Genomic DNA, 17,022 nt, shown 5'->3' with positions numbered 1-17,022 from the left:
GCAGCCCCTTCAGAAGCTTAAATGCCGGAAGCCTGGTGTCGCCTGGTGCTACGAGCAGCAGGGAGGATCGCACCCCACGGGATAAGACACGACCGTTCCGCCATCTTTTTCGATCGTAAATTCTCACCCCTGGCAAGCAAGCAATCTCGGTCCAAGTGCCCTCAGCGCTAGGCACTAGACACTAGGCACAGTTGAGTTACGGAGTACGGGAGGACTCTCGGGAGATGGGGTCGTGATTTTGACGCGTACCCGCTTCGACGACCTGACGCCGTAGGTCAACTGCTCCGAACCGCGTGGTAAGTAGAGCGTGTAGTGATTGAACCGGAAGAGGCGCGCAAGAGGGCGCGATTGGTGACGGACGCGGATTTGGACGACGGGTGTAATTCGATCCTCCCGTTGGCTCTGGCCTCTTCGCTCGCTTCCCCTTTTTTGTATGGCTTGACCGTGTCCACAACAACGGGGGTCTTTCGCATCATGGGCTAAGCTTCGTTAAGCTTCTTTGCGGGCCCCGGACCCGGGGTTTCCTTTTTTTATGACCACACCGTTACCCCGTTTGGTTCGTTAGCCGCGTTAGGGGGTTATGGCCAGGCCAGTTTTGGTCAGCCGCTTGCCCAGAGCCCAGAGCCTAGAGCCTAGCATTTTACGATCTACCACCAAAAACCGTCCGCACACGGCTGTCCGGCAACTCAATCTGTCACGATGATCGATTCCGACGGAACCGTCGGAACTGCCATTGCCCAAAAATGCGTATATAAAGGTATAAAACGTGAAGCAGCAACCGGCGCGTCGCCGTGACGTCCGTTCGTCATCGTCTTCAAACGCGTTCGCGTTCATCCTCATCACCTTCGCTCCATTCCAACAACACCTTCTAATTCGCTATTCATTGCTTCGATCGGCACCAGAGTTGGGATTGGGGTTTGGGTAGTAAAATTTGAGCGATTAGGACTCGGCTCTCGGGTTTTACAGCCGAGAGTACGGCGCGAGAGATTAATTAATATCGATAGAAGCGGCCCCGCTTGGCCCACTAACACTTGGTGGTCGTCTCCGTTTGTGGTTGTTGTAGTTTCGTGGTCCGCAAAAGTCCGTGGAGTGATAGGATCTTTTAGAGTAAGTCTGAGACACTAAAACGTCCAACAATCGGAAGGTCAATTCCCGTGCCGCAGCCAGAAATGAAGCGCTTCCTGGGCTACTGTAACGATTGGCGTCCATCTCTGGATACATCTCTACCAGGAATGTTAATTACAGTGTTCGTCGCACATTCAAATCGAACGGACATATGCCTTGTTGGCAGTTGGCGTTGGGGCAGTTGTGCAAACCACCCACCCCCTCCCAGCCGATGCATAATACATGAGGCCCCCCCTTCGGGGTTCCCTATGGGACTTTGGCCGCAGCAGGCCAGGGACGTTGCCTTTGCAGCGGCGCGGACGAGATGAGTGGTCGTTGGTTCTCCTGGGGAAAACAAGGCGGCCAACGTCACGCGAGTGAAGGCGCTGCTGCTGCTGGTGCTGCTGCTGGTTCAGAAGTCGTAATTTTCCGCTTCGCATAACGGCCAAACATCGACGTCGACGACGTCGTAAAGTCCCGATGGTCAGTGGACGCAACCACCACTGGCGAGGGTCTGTGCAGTGCAGTGCAAGAGCTTCTGCTTCTTCTGCTTTTCCTTCTGTTTCTTGGAGCGAACTGTCAGAAGCCGTTTCGTTCCAGATCGATGCACGAAGACCGGAGTCTCGGGCTTGAAGTCAGCCAAGCCAGCTACTGAAAAGAAAGCCCTGGAGTCCTCCGCTCCGACGGGTTACATTGATGGCAGTTGAGGAACTTTGTACCGTCATCATATATAGGGAGGTCGATAAGCCTTTTGTGTGGTTTGTAGACCACACCATCTAGTCACCCATGACCCAAGTTCCCCACCGAAAACCTGACCTGAAAAGTCCAAATACCCTAGAGCAAACACGTGAGGCGACGTGTATTTTAAATCAAATTCAATTCTTATAATTTTATGGTAAATTTTATGACTCCGTAAAATTATTGTTATTGCTTTTCAGTCGCGCGATCTCTCTCTCTCTCTCTCTCTCTCTCTCTGTCTCTGTCTCGGTCTTTCTTTGTCTCGCTCTGTCTTCTTCCTAGTGGTCTTCCTAGTCTCTCTTGGCCTTGGTCTAGGCATCTGGCGCGACGCCTCGTCATCCATCGTTCCCCGTCATCGCTCGCTCGCGTAGGCGTGCCAGTTGATGGTGTTGGAATGGGATTTTTGTGGAAATGTGGAAAACTCGGTAACGCCCTCTTACAACCACCATCTTCTTCCACTCTTCTTGCGATGGAGCATGGAGCATTCAATCGATTCATCGCCGGTCGAATCGAATGCGATTGCGAAGCGAAGCGCTGGCTAAGTGTATTCCAGCCCAGGATGCCGCTACCACTCCACGCCACCCTAATTCCCTCTCTTCCACGGAAGGAAACGCTGTTTACAATAAAAAGCAATTAGGAAGCGACATGTTACTGCCTCGCTTCGCCTCTGCAGCATCTTTATGCTAACGAGCCGCCTAAGAGGTGGTGGGCTGGTTTCTCGCCGCAGCAACAGCAACAGCAGCTGAGGAAGCTCATAATTTGCCTTTCTAATCAGTTCGGGGTGGCAGGCGGGGCGGGTGTTTTGTTTTGTTTTTTTTTGCGTTTCAACATTATTGTCCCGTTAAAAACCATCTCGAAGCAAGTTAGTGCCAGCAGGGCTACCGTACATAACCAGACTGCGCGCGAAGCGAGAGACTTTATGTGAATTTGATGTGAGCTGTGAGAGGCGCGCAAAATGGAGAACCCGAAAAGCACTCGGGGAACGGTGAATCTCGAACTTAATCAATCGAACCGAATCGATCAGCGGCGGAGCTGAGGGTGCGGAGGATGCTTTACTAATGAACGGAAGTGGCGGTGAGCAGTAGCAGGAAGAAAACCCAAAACAGAAAATGCCCTGCAGGCTGCTTCAACAGAGTGGCTGGCGTGGACCGTGATCTGGAGATCTTACGAGCGCAAAAGCAACATTAAAGCAAACGGAAGCCAAACGGCATAACGAATGCATGAGGATCGGTAGCTAGCGCAGTAGCATGCCACCTGCCACTTCTCATCCTTCTTTTTCTCCTCTTCTTCCTCCTCCACGCGGTCTCTCAGCTCATGAAGCGGATTTCTCACGTTTGTCACGGCGGAACGTCTTGTATTGTGATGTTGCTGCTGATGCTGATGGTAAATGAAAAAAGCTTCCAAAACACACACACACACACCCAGAGATAGCGGAGCAAATTAGTTGCAGTTAAGGAAATGGGAAAAAGAAAACACACAAAAAGTCAGCCAGAAGACGTGGAACTCGCCAAAAAAAAAAAGAATAAAATACTTGAGGAAACAATCAACCAAATCCGCTGACTGTCAGCGGCAATCATCAGACAAACACACACACACACACACACACGTACAAGAAAAGCCAACTAGCGAGAGTAAAATATGGTGCCAGGTCAGCAGAAACGACCTGACTGACTGACAGGAGAACCGAGCTGAACTGATTAAAGCGATGCTGCAGACGGCTGCTGCTGCTGCTGCTGCCGGCGAACGAAAACAATAAACAACAACGAACGCAACGAAGGGTGGTGCGGCCGGTGGGGGGAAAGAAGAAATGAACCGCTGACGTGGCCAGATTTTGTTCCGGAGAGCCCGCCGGAACGGGCAGACGAAACCAAAGAAACAAAAAGAAAAAAAGGGGGAAACCTTTAAATTAACGCAACAACCACACTACAAAACTGCTGAACCGGCGATGTGAGAAATGGCCTTGGCTCATCGGCGTTCCGGCCCGGGTGGGGGGGGCTCGGTCCCATGTGCCAATGTGTCGACAGTAGCGGAACGGAGAGAGGGTTTTGTGGGAAAGCAAAAAGGGGGTTTGAAACCGGAAGGGTGGAAAGAAAAATGAAGGAACTCTTTACTGACCCTCCCGCGGGGTGGTTTGTGCAGAAAAACGGGAAGCATTATGCTGCTGATTAAATTAGCGATCTCTTCCACTCCGCATCCCCTCCCTTGCGGCTACCATTCCGTCTTTTTAGCCCCTGAGTGGCTTTCATTTCCCCCCGCCTTTTTCCCTTCTGCTTTTGCCGGGGTTCAGCTTCCGTTGCCGCTCGTTCTCGTTCAATAATCGTTTGGAATCGGGAAGGAACGACGGATGGAGGAGGAGGAGGAGGCAGGCAGGCAGGCAGGGTAGGCAGTAGCTCTGGTCGCCCGTTATCGGGTCCGGTTCATCAAATCAAGTTCGATTTCCGGCCGGGATTCGCCGATTTCGACGTGGTTCGAGAGAGATCCCGTCCAGGCGATAATCAAACGGCCAGAGGCGCCAGCTAAATGATGGCCCCATTTGATGGAGCGGATTTTGTCATAAAATCGCGTAAATTATGATTGTTACATCGTCGCCGTTGGGTGCGCGAATGCGCGATTCTACGATTCGTAGCACGGCACGGGCGGCCCTCACAGCATGTAGCGCAAAAATCGATCGAGTGGGACCGATTGGATGAGAGTTATGTCTTCCCCTTGACTTCTGAGCGACTTTTTTATTTTTGGTTAAATGTGGATTCCACTCAACATAACCTCGATTCCTCTCAAGACATAGACGATCTGCTATGCTCTGCAAGCATAAAAAGGCTTGAGCAAAAGCGTACCAGCAGTAAACTCTGAGCTGCGATCGCCACCACAAACTCACTATTCCAAAAAAAAAAAGGAACAAAAAGAAGTGGAAGGAGAGTGGACGATGAGGTGAGCGCATAAAATGCTCGAACCAAAAAACACAACCCAGCAGGGGAGCGGCGGTGTGGATGGTGGATCGTGGCCGCGCACCACGTTACGATCGTTTTTATTGTTAGTTTTATTCGTTTTCAATAAATTAAATGATTGTTTCCCTGGCCTCCCCGGGCCCTCGGCACCGATCTTCGGCGAGAGATCGTCGTCGTGCCCACGTTCGCTGGTACCAAGTCATGCCATGCCAAGCCAAGAGCACACCTTAAACGTCATTAATAATCGTCACTACAACCTGCCAGCCAGTCCGGACCAGAGCCGGACCAGACGACGGATAGGTAGCTGTTGCAGCATTTAAATGTAGCAACCCGTAATCGGTTGTTGTGAATCGGTTATGCCGCGGATGCTTGCGCCGTAGCATCTGCTGACCAACGGGACGGAAGAGTGATCCAAGTGATCCAAAAAGTCTTTTCCTTCCCAAACAAAAAAATGTATATATATAAAAAATCAATTCCCAATCCTCAGCCGCTCGTCCGCGCCATCGTGGGCGTCTTGTCGGTCGTCGTTTCGGTGGCCACGGTGATCGCGGCTTGGCGGACGCGCGCACACGGCGTTGTCACACTCACGCCCGGTGCGAATTTGGAAAGTGGTTTAAATTGGCCATTCGCCCAGGGAATAAAAACACCAATTTTGATGACCCGAAACACCCGACGGTGAGCCTCCATTTTCGTGTTTTGTTTTTTTTTTTATTGGAATTCAGAGACCCAGAGCGCAGCTTTGAGTTATGGCGCCCCGATGCTAATGATATCGGGCGCCCATTTTGTTAATAAAGAAAAAAAAAGGTGAGTAAGACCGTGGGTTGTGCGTGCGAGCGCGGATGCGGGTCCGAAACCGTTGTTTCGGCTACCAGAGTTTGGTTCCAACGCACGCACCCGAGCGGGCGAGACCAGAAGTCGGAAGTCGTGTCGATTGTCTTCGGAAGCCACCTGAAAGGATGGCCGAGGGATGGGGAACCATAAATCATCGCATCCACCCCGCTAGGAGGTTTGCGTCGAGTCAACAACATCCGGCAGGAATTGTCGTTCTAATTGATTTCGATTCGTATGCACCGTGCGTGTGTGTGTGTGTGTGTGTGCATCGTGGGCGCCAAACAAGTGCTCCGGTGCGTTGTTGTATGGAAATCGGATGTACAGCATAACGATCATCGGTAGGCCCATTATTATGAGCAATTGAGAGATAATCGAGTTTCGGTTTTTTTTTTTAAACAAAATGAAATGATCCGTAAATGAGAAACATTAATGTGCTGGCCACGCACTTCATCGTTGTGGTCCCATCGTTGAAGGGGACCTCCGGTACTCCGGGGAGTGATTTATTTAATAGAGAAAATTAAACCCCATACTCGAGCTCTTTTGCAACAATTGATGGGCATTTATTGCAGTTGCCTTTTTTTAATGTTGCGGTGGGATTTCCTTTTCATTGAACCGGAAAATTGCTCGCTCCTGGCTCGCTCCGATGGAATGGAGTTATGAGTTTTCATAAATACCATAGGACCGGGCAGAAGATGTGACCAATGGGGAGGGGAATGAATTTAATAGCGTTAAACACTGATCGAGACTCATCATCAGCAACGAGATGAAATCGAATAATCCGTTTATCCGTATTATCAACCAAATGGAAACATATGATTGCATCATGAGCATTCTGAACCACCAATCCAATCCATGACCGACTCTCTAGATAGGTGTAAATGCTCCAAACGAGAGCTTACAGCACCGGTACTTTCGATGTACATTGAAAGTTGCTACATTATGCGAAATAGTTGCCCGCCCGGTACAGTTGCACCCGGTTCTATCACGATGCAGAATCGATAATACATCGATCGTTATCTAGGCACTTACCTGGTTAACTGCCAACAGCCCTTTACTGCTGCTGTTGTATGAAGTAAATTCTTTTCCGCTAGTAGCTGGCGACCTCCACCGACTGCACTGACAGCAACGCGGCTACACAACAATCTAAATACAATCACTTCGAGGTTGCGGTTATCGCACGGAACATGCCATGCCGTAATGCCGGTTGGCATTCACTTTACCGATCACACCTCCAGATTCTACGGCGGTACGTCACTGGTTGTCTCGCTTGGTTTGGAGTTTTGATTGAATTGAAGCGGCGCACTGGCGCACTGACACTCGCGTTTGCGTTGCGTTGTCTAAATCACCCCAAGAGACCGAGACCGAGACCGTCAACCCCTTCTGCTCGTCAGTTTAATCCCCCAAAAAATCGTTATGCCACCCCCGGGGGAGGAAGCTTAAGCCACCCAGCACGTGAAGCTGCACAGCACACACACGCACACATACACACGCAAACACACGCATAAACATACCACACGTCAGCCTTGGGTTATCCTCACTTCCCTGCCCTTCACTTTGTTCCCACTGTGGCTTCTACACTTTCCATTCTAGACGGTCAGAGGACCAGAGGACATTGCATTCTTCTTCAACCCCCGAAACGACCCTTGCGCTCGTTGACCATCATCATCATCGTCATCACTGTTGTTTGTTTTTCTTTCTGACTTTCTTTCTCTTCTTCTGCCTTCTTTACTTCGGCTTGCCGGACGGGGGTTTCTTTTCTCTGCTTAGCACTTTAATCTGGAACCGTACACATTCACTGCTGGTTGATCCTGGGATTGACTTCTCTCGGTATTTTGCAGCCCAGCACCACCGTTAGCACCAGCACCGACATTATCATCATCATCATTCAGCCTCAGCATCGGAGGCACACAGCAAATCGCACTTAACTTTTGTAATCCTCTTTTCCTTGCATTTCGCTTAGCCGGCTTATCCCTTTCTGCACCCCCGTTGTTGCTTCTCCTTTGCTTTGTTACCACTTTTTGTACTCGATCGTTGAGCCTTTTCTTCACGCGCACACTGGTTTTGTGTGGTCAGGTTTTACGCACAATTTTCAGCTTTCCACTTAACACTTTGTTTTAGAAGCGGGATCAATCATTCTGTTTCACTCTTCAAGAATTTTAGAACATCAAGTCGATGTTTATGAATCTTTAATCAATTTTCACACATGAAGCACAATTGACACCATTTTCCCTTCTTCGAACGGAGCAATACAGATCGCCGACGGCTTCTTCTCACTCGCGCACTCAGGGTCGAACGTTATCGACAACGGCGACGACGGGTGCGCAGGTCTTGCGTCTTGAGGATACGGATCACTTCTGAGAAGCGGCGCGGCACATCCAGGCCAAACTGTTGTGTGTTGTACAACAACTTGACCAACAACACACGCACACACACGCGCGCGCCTTCGTTCGTTGAGCTGTATTGGTAACAATCGCCATCAGCGAGCTTTCTATTGCGTCTGTCGTCAATTGGTGTATGTGTGTACGGTTTCAGTGGAAGGGTAAACAGGTCAGCATCCTATCGCTATCCAGCTCACTCTACCAGGTGTTTCGGTTGGTGGTAAGCAACACACACCGTGGTGTCGCAGGTGCTTCAACCCTTCGCAGGAATGTCGCCAGCTCACGCACACACCTACCGTGTGGAAGCGCGCGATCAGCTTAAAGCTCCTCGCTGGTCGTACGATCGTTCAAACTTCTGATGCTGCTGCTGCTGCTGCTGCTACGATCGAGATGAACGAGAAAAGCCGGTTTTTTTGCTGGACAAACGAGTGGCCTGTGTGTGTGTGTATGTATGCTTACACCATGGGCCCCAAAGGCTTAAGCCGTTGGAATTGCGCTCTTCGGGACTGCAGACAAAACAGATACCACTACCAGCAGCACAAGCAGCAACAGCATCACCATCACCACCAGAAGAAGAGAGATGACCGCACGCAACAGCAGCAGCAGCAGCAGTTTGACCGGGAAAAACAGATTGACTCCTGCTGATAGGGTGGCGTTGCAGCGATTTAAAGGCCACTGGATCGCTGCTGCAACTGCTTCCGAGATGCAACTGTGTCGTGGCATGATCGATGGTGCAGCGGACCAACACTGGAGACGACCATTTGCATTGATAACATTTAACGCAGCGTGCGATATGCGGACCGTGCAGCCACCGTGCAGCGGCATCAACCGTTTCGTCATCTCAGTCAGGCAGTCAGTAGCCAGTCAGTCCAACCCGGGGGCCAGTTAATTGGCCCCCGGACGTCGCTAAGACAGACGACCCTTAAATGGAGTGGTTTTATGGACGGTACTTGAGATAAGACGACGACGACGACGAGCGATGGACGGTCCATAGTCCCGGTTGCGAATCGTGCTGCCGCGTTTACGTTTGCACCGCGATTGTGGAATGGTTTGTTTATCAAATAATTATGCTTTCGTTTAATGATGTCCGCACAACATGCACAGTCCGGAGATCATTTTTGACCGGGACCAAGTCTATATCTAACATCAAACAACGTTTTTTTTTCTTTCTGTAACTGAGAAGGCAACTTCCCGAAAAACATCGCTAATCCACGACCATCGTACTGATGCCTTAATGATCGGTGAAATGGGTTTTTAATGTTTCGTTAATCCGTTACATGGAACCCTGGTCATCGCTTGGTGTCCACATGGTGCCCGCGGATCGCATGTGCAGAGGCCACCGGTTGCCCGACCACTGCTCCAGCCTAGTAGTGCTGCTGGCCAAAGAGGACGACGATGGCGATGAAGACGAAGATGACGACGATCCCTGGTTCGCATCCCCTGGGGCCGGGTGCGGTTACTGAACTCTTGCTCTCCTTTCGCGGCCTGGAAGCACTGCCCTTTCACACCGCCCGGTCGGTCTCTATGCCACCCTCGCTGGACTCGCTGGACACACACACACGCCAGCCAGGCGGCTAGGGTGGCTTCAGTTTTCCCCCTCAAAACCTCAAAGCTGGCTGTCTCGTCTCGCTGTCCGTTAAATCATCGTCCACGGGCGGACGTTTGGCCTGCCGGACCTTGGTCGATGGCCACATCTGACACATCTGAAGTTGAAACCATTTCTATCGACCGCGGCTAGACGACGCAAACCATCCTAATGGCCTTTCGCATGCAAACTTACGGTGCGCCAAAAGGCCCTGTGGGCCCGGAGGAGCGATCGTAAGTGGAGTACAGCAACAACCACGCTGCTCGATGATGATGATGCTTCGCTGTGTGGCGACTTCAAGACCCTCGCCCTGGACGCCGTTGAGCTTCTCGCGCGCGCGCAAAAAAGCGGAGAAAAGTGTAAAGAATGGCAAGAGAAGAGAGGAGAGTGGCGTGGACGTTTTGGTGGAAGGCGAATTCGAACAAAATACTCTTGCAACCCACTGACAACCGCTGGCTGGCTCGCTGGCTGGCTGGTTGGCGTGATCTTACGCCGGAATCGGTAATAATGGGATCGAGCATCTTTGGCCATTTTTTTCGATCACAAAACATTATCTCAATTTCTGCATTCGATGCTCACTGTTACACCAAGCTGGTCTGTGGATGAAGAATAAAGAAGAGAATGCTTTTTTTTGTCCACCGTAGAGCCCACTGTGCTCATATCCACGACCACGACGAGAGGTACACGACGACGACGACGACGACGACGAGGCGGCTTTAGTGTCTGGTAGGTATGTCGCTTGCATGTAGTAGGAAAGTGGTCTCCGGCTGCCAGCGGGCTACTTCAGCAACCCGTCGGCTATTCACCGTCGTCGTCGTCGTCGGCCCACACATATACTCCTCTCTCTTCCTCCCCCCCCCTCTCCCTCCCTACCCACCAACATCCAACGGAAGACAGCTCACGATCGCGGGCCAACGCGCCATCGCGCTCTGGTGCGAGTATATCGGAGTCGATCGATCATTGGGTTTGAGGGGGGCCGGGGGTGGGGGGGGGGCGAGTAAAAAGGAAAACGAACAACATGCTAGAGCGAGAGAGAGAGAGAGAGACAATCTCGCTCGCTTCCTCCCCTGGGGCGGGTGACTTCGATACCGCGCGACGAACGACGACGAACCTCCCGCTCCGTTCGCGCGATCGCGTGTAGAGCTGAAGCCTTGTCGCGTCGCGTCGAGAGACGTGGTCATGGGAAGAGAGGGTGAGAAGAGAAGGGAAGGGAGTGGTGGTGAAGCACGCTGCCAGTAGTGGTGGTCGGTGATCAAGCACACCGTTTGCCTCCGTTCGATCATTAGGAGCGACGTTTACGCCGACGAGGTTTTCGAGTCAGGGGCCGGAGGAGGAGGAGGAGGGGGATGCTGGGCAATGGGAGGGAGGGATTCCGTCTGTCCGTTGGCTTGGCTGCCACCATGCCTGCCGGAGCAGAGCTGCCGAGGGGTGACGTAAAACGCAAACACAACAACAACAGCAACAGCGTCGCGCAGCGAAGGCGAAACGAATTGGCAACCGGGGAGAGGGGAAGGGGAGGGGAAGGGTTTTGGGGCCTTCGATTCGATCGCGGGAGGATCGCGGGAAGACGGATCGGATCGGATCGCACCGGGAACACGGAACAGAAACCGCGAGAAGAGGAGGACGATGCTCGCCGCAGGGCTCGATCGCTTGATGATGATGATAGGGTTTGATAGTGAGCGATCAACAGTCAGATGATGATGATGACGATGATGGCGATGATGATGGTGCTGGGCTGGGTGCTGGGTGCTGGGTAATGTATTTTTAAAAGTTATTTTCTCAGCTTCGATTCCGGAGTACCGAGCGACCCCAAAGAAGAAGGCGAACGAGAAGAGAGCATGGAATGCAAAGCAGACACACACAAGCAGGTAGGATGACGATGATCGTTGGTCGTGGTCGTTGGTCTTACCTCCCCCCCACCCCGGGGAACGGACAGACCGAGTCCAGTCCCGGGTGCTGCAAGATTAATGCGATGGGAGGTGGGAGCGCGAGCATGAAATGAGCGAGTGAGTGAGTGAGACCAGAACATCAGAAGCATAAAAAAGGGCAAACAAAAAGGATGGAGGCAACGCAGTGGTTGACTGCAGCAGCAGCAGCAGCAGCAGGGGCAGCATCCACGGCAGCATCTACGGCAGCATTAACGGCAGCAGTAATGGAACAGCAGGAGAAGCATCGCGGTACGATGCGGTCGTCGAGACGGGACGACGAGCAAAAGGGAGCGAAATAGAGATACAAACCGGCAACCCGCGCAACGGGGCCCGGAGGAAGAAGAGCTCTGGAACGGACGGATGAACGACCAAGCAGAGCCGGAGTTCGGACTTCGGGGGAACCGAAAAAAAAAAGAAGTGGTCAGAGGGAAACTAAAAAGGAAAAGCAACAAGGCACAGAAGAAGAAGAAGAACTGTATCACGCGTCCGCATCTCGCGCGTCGTCGTCCACTACGCTGCGCCTGTGTGTAGTGGTAGGGACGACCGTCTTCGAGGAGCTGCTGCCGATGCCAATGCTGCTGCTGCTGCTGCTGCTGCGTGTTTATTCTTTTCCGTGGAGACGATCCAGCACGATTCTGTTGCTGGAAGATTCTGGGTTTTTTTGTTCGTTGCTGTTGTTGTTGTTGATGTTGTTTGTCTCTTCTCCTCGCCATCGCTTTCGCCCGGTAATGGTCCAGCAAAAGGTTCCAGGGATTTTGTTTCCCTTGTTTTTTTTTTGTTTCTCCTCTCTTTATTGTTTGCCTGGACGTGCGTGTTTCGGTCTGGGTGTGTGTGTGTGTGTGTGTGTGTACTTGGCTCGTTGTCACATTTCGTTCGCCTGCGGCATTTTGTGCCGTAAAAAAGTTCCTCGTTCTTTTCCCGCCGTAGTTTTTGCTCAGCTCAAGCCCACCACCGGTCCTTTGCTGGTCCCGGGTGTCTTCTTTCCATTCGCTGCTGCTGCTGCTGCTGCTGGTCAGCACTCGTTTGGCTTAAACGGCGGTGACACCAGCGAGCAACCGCACCACCATCACCATCACCGTGGCCGGTGTCCTGTGCAAAACAGTCCAAAATAGATGATCTTTTGACCTGAAGGCGGCGAGCGCCTTTCTTTACTCCCATGCTCGCGAGGCCTTTGTCTTGGGTGCAACATTATATCATTCGATCCGTGCGATCCGGCCGACGATGCTGGAGGTGGAGCAGCCATTGTTACCTTTTTTGATATCGGAAGAACGACGACGCAAACAAACGGTTGGGCGATGGTTTTGGCGATGGAGAATGCCCCGCTAAAGGCTGCTTTGCTTATGGTCAATGTGGAGAGTCGATGGAAATCGTGGTTTATCAAGGGGAAAAACGTTTTATGAACTCACCGCGGTGTGCATAATGTATCGCTTCATCTATCCTATTCCAATTTGAATTTGATAACTGCTAAAGGAATAGTGCACCAAGAAGAAACTGATTTTGTTCCGGATCCGGAACCGCAAACCTCGATTTACTTCCAAAATGCATTAAAGCGAAACGGCAAGTCATTGTTGAATAAATATTGTTTCAAAATCCTAATGACCGAAGAAGGCAGGAAGCGTAGATTATGGTGTTGTAGCCTCCGAAACACCGTACTCCGTACCGACTGTCGTCCCATTTATGACGCCAATCCGGGAGTCCCTTTTTGTGCGGCTTCCGTTTCCTTGGGCTTCACTGTCTAGGCAACAATGGATGGCCGTTTTGCAATGCATGCTAGTGCTGCTGCTGCTGCTGCATTCGTCGTCGCCAGCGCCCTCGGGGGTTAATAAGAACGTGAACGGACGAAAGGCGAAAGGACGGAAAGGACACTTCGAGGAACTAGCACGGAGCCAGCAGCAATAATTGGCTTCCGTTCAATTGGCTTCACTTTCCAGCCTGCTCCGTTATCATCTTCGCATTGCATGCCCGGTCGTCCCGGCAGTTTCGGAGAATGAGCTTTTTTTGGTGAGGGTGTTGACGAGACGAAGAAGAAAGGATCGTCAAAAGAGAGGGGAATAGAAAGCGCCTCGAAGATGAAAGGACGACACATCCAGGACACGGCACATCGGGAACGGTAGTCGGGGTTGGGCAACCATAAAACCTGACCTCAGGGCGGGTCCCAGGGCCGGTAGCAGAGAGAGAGACACATTCATTCCGGCTGTAAAACTTTCACTCCCGACCAGCGTCCCGGTCCGTTGATTGAATGCGGACATTCGAAGGATTCCTATAGCGTGTGTGTGCTTGTGTGTATGTGAGAGAGAGAGTGTGGCCTCTGTTTTGTACAACATCAATTAGATCGCTTCCAGATAGTGTATAAAGGACTCGCAACCATCAATCCCTCTGCCGTGCGGCTTTAAGACTCGACAATCCTTTAATTGAAACACGTTACGCGAGCTAATCGAGCTATTCGAGAGGGGAAGAAAGGAGATGGTTTTGAGATGGTGAGCGATAGGAAAAGGCAGCGGAAAGGTGGCAACGAAAAACCGGTCGACAAGATTGGCTTTCTGTGGCCCGGACCCCGGACCACGATACCGCTGCACCCGCGTCATCACCGGTGCCGACAAGGGGCAAGGGCAAGGGTAGTGTGGCGAGGAGTAAACGGCGGTGCATTTCTCACTTTTAGGAAGCCCATTTCGGGGTGTGCTACCTGTGGCAACATCCATTAGAACAGCTCCTTAGGTCCTTTTTCTCTCCCCCCTCCTCGCTCTGTTCCCTTTCAAAGTCAACAACAGCAACAACAACGGAGAATCATCATCCAAATCACACTCCAGGGCGAAAGCACGAAACGAAAGAAAACGACACGAACAAGCAGATGAAGAAGCGTCAAACGAACGCAACGGGTGTCTACAAAGGGGCTTGAAGCTAGAGAACAACCCTCTCTACGGGGGCGTCCAGAGAACCATCAGCAGCATCAGCAGCATCAGCAGCATCAGCAGCATCAGCAGCAACAGTAGAAGAAAACCGATGAAGAAAAGGCACCGAAAACGAATTCCGTGTGCCGCTGACGCTGAGGACCGCACATGTTTTCTAATCAGAACGAACAGTCGGGGGTCACCATTTTGAGAAGGGGCCGAGCGAGAGGGAAATGCGTTTCTCGAAACGCAACAATCGCAACAGTCCGTCCGTAGATCATCTTGCGAGAGAGAGAGTCGAGATTTGCACCCACCAGAACCAAAGCGACTTCGAGACCTTTTTTGCTGGACCTCGTGAAGGAAGCGGCCCCGAAATGGGCATCGATATGGCCGGGCAGCTTCCGGATTTTTGAGATGGAATCATCACATGACTTTAGCCCCTTAGGGCAACGGTCGGTCGGTTGGTTGGTTGGTTGTTTGCATGCCAGACCATGAACGGCATGCGGCATGGGAATGAAGCAGTTCAACCCTCAAGCCCTTCCTTCCAGGATGATCGATATTCGATTAGAGATGGATCGTAAACATGGTGTGCAGCAGATGAAGGCACTGTATGTCGAGATGCTCGAGATGCGCTCCTCGATGCTTTCATGCCATCGGAGTAAAGTGGCTGCATCAGCTGGGGCAACAAATTAGATTGCTTCGAGGTGCACTTTGCAGCCTTACTGCCAAGCAAGAGTTCTCTGTCCTGCCCTTTCTGATGAAAGGGTCATGAGAGTTGCTAGAAGTGTTGACAAACAAGGAATGACATGCTTGTCGTCGAGTGGCTACGTTGACGGAAAGCATGTCAATCGTTCTAAGAGATTGCGAGCCCTTTCTGGCACAATCATCTAAATTACAATTCTAAAATGAAGTACATTAGATCACAAAGACTTCGAGCAGAAATGTACTTCGGATTCCAATGTAGCCATAACCTCAAAAGAGAATCAAACGATGTCAAGCATTTATCAGAGTAGGCTGTAAATGTTACGTGCTGGAAAATGCAGCTGCTCTGCAGCTTCTCGACAACCTATTCATCGCTCTACTGTGGAGTGTTATTAATACTAGAACAACTCATGAAGTGCTCTACTGTTCTTTAGAACGTTTCTAGACAACTTGTCGTCACGTCTTGAACTTCCAGCTTGCAACAAGAACTTTGCTTGAAACCAAGAAACTTATTCCTCTCAACTAAAAGGACGTGACACATCCGGAGCTGTGGTGTTGGTGCAACGCACAACGTGCCACCGTCTGCGTCATTCATGTGTGCACCATGTCTAGCGTTGAAGAGTCATAAAAATTCAATTTAACTTCCCCAACCGAACGATTGCTATACCACCCACGACGACGACGACGACGACGACGACGACGACGACGACGACGAACGGGGCCATTCTGTGGGGCAAACAAGCGCTACCGAGCTCACTGAGGTAGCTGGCAGCAGCTACCGGACGTGCCCGCGGTAAGCAATATCCCCATGAGGTCGTCTCGCCGTACGCGCGACCATGCGGATTCATATTACAGTGCCCAGTCCAGCCCCGTCCAGCCCAGTGTCCGCATTTCCGGTCCGCAACACGATACCGCGGTTTGAGGTGAGTTGAGGATCGGATCGGATCGGTCTGGCGGCTACCAGGGCTACCGTTAAATGATCTCATTCGATCGCTAACAAACGGACCATTCCGGACGTTGTCATCGTTCGGATCGGAATCGTATCAGAAATCGATCGATCGGCCGGATCGATTCCTTCCGGCCGCCGTGCGTAGGATGTAGCCGATCGGCCATTGCTCCGCGCGACGACATTTGCATAATCTTTACTTTATCATCCGGGACCCGTCGTCCGTTGGTATTTGCAGGATCTAATAATCCGCCCGGGATCGCTCACAATTTATCGTCCAAAGCACTTACTTTATTGGCCAACCAACCGGCCACGGAGGAACCTGTTTGGCCAGCCAGCCAGCCAGCCAGCTCCCGGGGGCTAGCTCGATGCTCGATCGAGTGCAGCGACGATTCCGATAGTGGTCCCCCCCTTCTGATAGCCGCTGCCCGCAATCGCAGCTTAAGCCGGATCCGAAGCCGTTTATTAGTGAAGTTTAAATGATGTCCGCCCGGGCATGCCCGGGTATTTCCCGGACCACTGCCCGGACTGCCCGGACTGGCCCGAACCCGAACCCGGGGAATTAAATATGTATTCATATGCTAGGCGGATTAATTTCTTGTCGCTACCGCCAGCCGTCCAACCGGCCAGCCAACCAGCCCGGCCACCGATTCGATTACCGATGCCGGCTCCGGTTACCGGTTGGGAGTGGGGGTAGTTCGGGGTGGTTCTCTGCACGTGTCGGCGAAGGGAAGTGATAAGGTTTCTTCGGCGTTTCGATACGAAACCTACGCCGTGCGGCCATCACATGAGTAACGGGAGCGATGGGAGTTGTGCCCGGGCATACGGGAAAGGAAATCGCGGCTCCCTCCGACGATCGTCCGGTCGTCCACCGGCGATTAATGCAAGTTGATTTTTTAAGCGGATTACATCTTCATTCCCAATCACTTCTCCCACTTTCCCGAGGGGCGGCCGAGAAGGTTATGTCTTACTCCATC

General features: G+C 51.8%; 1 protein-coding gene across 1 annotated transcript in view; it reads right to left on the bottom strand.

Moving 5' to 3' along the window:
- The window catches only part of LOC125960038 (protein bowel), a 43,676-nt gene extending 35,716 nt beyond the window's left edge, over nucleotides 1–7,960 (bottom strand). The window contains exon 1 of the mRNA XM_049693187.1: nucleotides 6,648–7,960. The gene's annotated coding sequence lies outside the window, so the exon portion shown is untranslated. The remainder of the gene's footprint in view (nucleotides 1–6,647) is intronic.
- Nucleotides 7,961–17,022: the final 9,062 nt, after the last annotated feature.

Source organism: Anopheles darlingi, chromosome 2 (genome assembly GCF_943734745.1).
Source record: "Anopheles darlingi chromosome 2, idAnoDarlMG_H_01, whole genome shotgun sequence".
In the NCBI taxonomy this organism is placed as follows: domain Eukaryota; kingdom Metazoa; phylum Arthropoda; class Insecta; order Diptera; family Culicidae; genus Anopheles; species Anopheles darlingi.
This window is presented reverse-complemented; position numbering and strand designations above follow the sequence as displayed.